Source organism: Pinus tabuliformis, chromosome 1_2, assembly GCF_031772625.1.
Source record: "Pinus tabuliformis cultivar Carrire ecotype Pingquan chromosome 1_2, CPIR1, whole genome shotgun sequence".
Lineage (NCBI taxonomy): Eukaryota > Viridiplantae > Streptophyta > Pinopsida > Pinales > Pinaceae > Pinus > Pinus tabuliformis.
The window spans coordinates 738931239-738936512 of NC_142298.1; the positions used below are offsets into that span (position 1 = coordinate 738931239).

The 5274-nt window shown below is 35.1% G+C and overlaps 1 pseudogene; it reads right to left on the reverse strand.

Annotated features, from left to right (window-relative positions):
* Positions 1-606: 606 nt before the first annotated feature.
* On the reverse strand, positions 607-4977 carry LOC149207886 (protein GAMETE EXPRESSED 1-like; annotated as a pseudogene).
* Between the last annotated feature and the right edge of the window lie 297 nt (positions 4978-5274).

A 5274-nucleotide genomic window follows, 5' to 3' on the forward strand; every position in this document is an offset into this window, starting at 1 on the left:
TCTTGACATTTTGCATTCAATATGTCAAAGGTGGTCTACAAAGTTAGTAGGATAAAACCTAGGTGACAGATTCTCCAGATTCTCTATGGTGGTAGAGATCCCCATTATTGCATGATGACATGGCACACATGGGTGAATTTGTGACAGTGCAGGGGTTGGTCTAGCCAATGGGGCTAGTGGCACATGGAATAAAGTAAAAAAATCAACTAAATAAATATCAAAGAATGAAGGAAAAATAACTAAGGGTATTGAGGATCTATCCAAGGTGGCCAAGTCAACCCTCTTACTAGCCATTAAAGTCTATTCAAGAAAGACGATGGGGCATCAAACTAGCTGTTTGAAGGTCAAGCTAGTCATTGAAACTCAAATGGACAAGAAAGTAGCCATTAGAAGGTCAAGTCCTCATCCAAAGGACCAAATTGAACCACCAAGGGACCAAGTTGAGTCAAGTCTTTATCACATATAACATTTCATATCAATCAAGAAGATAAGGTTTTAAGAGGTTCTCTTGTTCATGCCCTCTCATGTCACAAAATTCAACAACATGGTTGTCGTGCGTCACAATTTTTCCCATTACTCACTTCTTCCTTACTAGCCCCCTGTATCTTACACTGCTACTACCATTCCTTGGTATATTTGTAGCCTTTTATGATTATAGGCTTGAGGGTGTGTTGATTTCCAGGTTGTCTTGAAGAGAGAAAGAGTATATGAAAATGTTGTTCTTACATAAAATGTCTTTGAGGAAATCTAGCCTTTTTGTGAAAGATCGTTGCCTTTAAAATGGGCTATGATGAACTCAATGGAAAATTATATGCAATGTATAGAGTATAGAACACATCTGACATTATTGGTTTGCTTTTGTGTTTATCAACATATAGAGCACACACATCATAATCAAGTAGAAGAAGATGGTATTAATAGCCTGAGATTCAAGAAGAATGACATTTTGCAATGAAGATAACTTATCCAGAGCCATGACCATAGTGGATTTCTTTGACTCAAATGCTTCCTGAGATGACAAAATCACAGAGGAGCTTTGTGCTAGGTGATTATGAGTTTCCTAAAGCTCCTCTTGGTAAGTAGTGAACTCAAGCTAGTGTTGGTGAGCATTATCAGCAAGCTACTATACTGATACTTGATTTATTCAAATGCTTCAATGTGAGTTTGTGTAAGAGTATCAAGGCCTTGCAAAGAAACACTTTGGCCATCTAGTAACAATTTCTGTTGACCCAATGACAAAGTCACTGTGTTGCCAATGTCATCCGTTTTATTTTGAATATTGTCTAATTGAGATGATATAGTGCTAGCCACTTCAGTGATTTGCTTGTGTTTGTGAAGTTAATTTTTGAAGGAACCCTATGTCTTCTCCAAATCTTACATAGAAATTTTGAAGATCAACCATACTAGTATCCAAAATCTTCTGCATATCAAACAACTGTTCTTGCAACTTAAATTGAGTGCCAATTATTTGATGATATTTCTAAAAAAAATGGAATTGGACTGATCCATAACATTTGTGATTTTATATTCTACAAAATTTGACTTTGAGCCAATTGTTCTACTTGAGAATCAATAGAGTCTAGGGAATTATGTCTTTCATTAGAGTGCTACGACAAAGAATTTGATTGCTGCTCTATTTTATCCAATTTGTTCACTACCCGATCACAAACCTTTCTGCATCTTGCTTGAATGCATTGCTTTGCAAATGATGGCACATAAAATTTGCACTGATGAAGAAGGCTAGGTACACTTTGTGGGAAAAATCATCTAATCCCTTGAGACAATTGAGCATAAGAGTTGAAGTGGGACATTGTGAAAGTGGGCGCTTGCCAAATTTTCTCTAAAAGTAGTCAAATATATGCCACGCGAGTCTTGATTTCTTCTCGTCATCATGCATGATATGTTTGCAACTGGAAAACAATTGACTGTAAGCCTTTTGCGAACATGAATTGGACAATAACACTTTATCTTTCTTCGCTAATCTATTCCTTGCTTTGTCTACCAACTCCTTACCCTTGATATTGTCAAGTGCCTCAATATCAAACTCACTACCATATGGATGTTGATATTGATATTGATGTTGATAGTCATTTGCAGTACTACTCGTTCTCTTACTATCAGAGTTATCATCATCATTATAGTTTCATGAAAATAACCATCCCCATGAACAAACCTTGCAAAATCCTGTGTATGTTATGGTCAATGTTCTTGATGTCTCTATCGAGGAAATAGAGGAACTTTCCAAAAACCTTTGTTATGTATACTATAAGCATTGCAATTTGTGACACCAAATCCCCATGCCCAACATAAGAAAGTTGTGGCATATAAATTAATGAAAGACTGCAATTGGAAAACCTTTGTAATGTAGATGTACATTTCATGAGTGTAAAATTAAGTGGGGTATTTTCAGGTTCGAGCCAATGATTTTCCCTTCAAACTAAGCCTCAATAGAATTCCACCACTAGTAAAGAGCATTTTCAACACTACATTGAAGTTAATAATGGCTTGGCATGCCTTCACAATTGCCTCCATGAGCATATAATGAAGATTGAAAACCTGGTCATGACCCCTTTTTCTCTAATGATGGCAGTCTAGGTAGGGAAAAACCCTCTTTAACTAAACCAAAATATGTCTGCAAAACAAATACACTATATATTGTCATTGTTATACTCCATTTAATTATTTCGTCAAAGAGTTTGCAAACATTATAATAGTTTGTCTTTGTTGTTTATCTTCAACCCATGCATGTCCCATGTTCCATATTGTTGAGAATAATTGCAAGTCCACTAACATTCACCACCACATCTAACACCATCAATTTTGTAAGATTATGTAACCTTCTAGGCAATGCCCCATTCAATCCCTACACAGATTGATCCTCTAGAGTCTTACCCAAGTTGAAGATGCAAGTGAATGAAGTTAGGGAATTAAGAAGTTTCACAAGGAATCATCTAGGTGACATTGGACAATCCATGAACGTGAAGGAATCGAGAGTTGACACATAGATAAGCTGATATACATGCTTGAAAAAATTCACATGCACCTTTGGATTGATTGGTAGTCCCAAAAAGAATGAACCAACAAGTAAAATCCATTTCCTTTGCATACATGACCATATCATGTGTATGTATACATGCATACTGATTCAAAATAGGCACACAACCTGCTACTAATAAAATAGTATGTGGTGCTATGTTGGCTTACAACATTATTGTAACTATTGAACTTTCTCAATTACTTTAATTTTATCCTCTTCAACCTCAATCAATCAATCCCATGGGATATAAATTTGTAAGAAATCCATTTAGTGTCATCGTAATAGTTTAGAAAATAATAACCATTGGGACTATGATGATACCCCATGGGCATATTCATAAAATTATCTTTGTTATCTTCATATTTAAATGTATCACTCCCACCAATATTGATTCGATGTCATTTCTCTACTTCATGAGAAAAACCTGTTTCTAAGTTCACATCATATTCTTTTGACATTGTTCCATAAGTTTGGGCCAAGAATTTAATGGCTTTTCCTTCATGGTTTATGAACAAATGATCAAGATCTCTTGTCCTCCAATTCTAGAAACACCCCTCAGCCAAGGAAAACAAAATGAGGAAAAATAGAACACTCCATTCTGGCACCAAGGGTGGAAAAGATTCACCATAAACAAATCCTAACATTCCACATATCTCCCATTCTCGTGAAGCTTAAATACAAACCCTCTTGGAAAATTAAGCATAAACCAAAGAGACCAACATCCATATGTATCTGGTATCCCAAACTCAATGGTCAATATCTCTTTTATATTACATAAAAGAAAAGAAAATGAACAACATCCAAAAACCTTTTTCCTGTTGTTGTTTTTTATCACCCCCCCACAAGAACAATCTAATGGAAAACAAATAGCCATGAGATGCCAGAGCTCTCTTTTGAGTTGACTTGTAGGAAAAAGGTCGATAATGAGATTGTGCTAATGGAATTTAGAGGTTCCTTTGAATGATAGTAGAATAAACTATATTTTGTACCATTTGAATAGAATTTCAATTGATCAAATGAAATCTGTTAGTGAATGTTTTACAAGACAATATACAAACAAAAGAAATATTTACTTGTTGACAATTCCAAGATTGATGGTAGAGACCATGGAAAGTACTTCTATTTATTTGATGCCTTTCATGTTTAAATAAGAAAAATAGGAAAAAATAACCATGATACTAACCAAATGCAGTTCACTATGACTTCACTACATACTGCTAACAATTAAAATGTATGATGCATTTGTGTACATGCTTATAGGATAGAGATAGAGACCAATCTGTTGAAATTATGATATTCTATGTAGAAACAATTACTTATTCAGAAAACGTTTTTCTATTGTAATATTAGTTAAGCAATTATAGATAGAACATAAACCAAATGCATAATAGAACACAACCAACAACAAAATGAGACAAAGAATTTAGGTCCAATGACTAGGGAAAAACCCACAAGGGGAAATCCCAACCATTTTTTTTCCTATTAGATATCGATTGTTTAGTAGAGCATAGTACAATGAGAGATCAAGAGAATGAGTAAGTTCACCCAAAACTGAACAAGTTGTGGCATGAATATCACTGGTAGCAGTAACAAATGCAAACATACAATAATCCTTCCCTTCTTCTAAATCAACATTGAAACATTGAAGCACTAAATCAACCTTGGCTCACCAAGTTTTGCTCTTACTCTCTAAGTCTCTATATCTCTCTCACAATCATCTTAAAGTCTCTCAAACTCTCTCTCACATTCTTATTTCACAATGCACAAGTAGTAGTGGTTAGGTGAGAATACATGAGATACATGTGTAGTGGGGCGGCAAAGATTCTTGTCATAAAGGAGGTGCAATACACATGCCTTGAGGAAGAGTAACACATGACATTTAGGGGAGTGTAACTCATACCATTAAGGAGAGAAATACATGCCTTAGTAACTTACGCCATTAAGGAAAGGTATGCATGCCTTAGTTAAGGATAGTTTAACATATGCATTAAAGAGCACATAAGAGGAATATTTTATGACATGCCTTTAATGAGTGTAAGAGGAATATGCCATGTCTTTTAATGAGTGCGTAAGAGAAGAGTGTAATGTATCATTAAGAGAGAGAGAGTTACGTAATTCCATGTGAGTCATCAAGGGGAGAGGTGCGAAGTGATTGAGGTGATGAAGGTAAGGTGACTTGTAATTCCTTTTAATAATAATATCATAGTATCGTAAAGGATAATAATAATAATACTGAT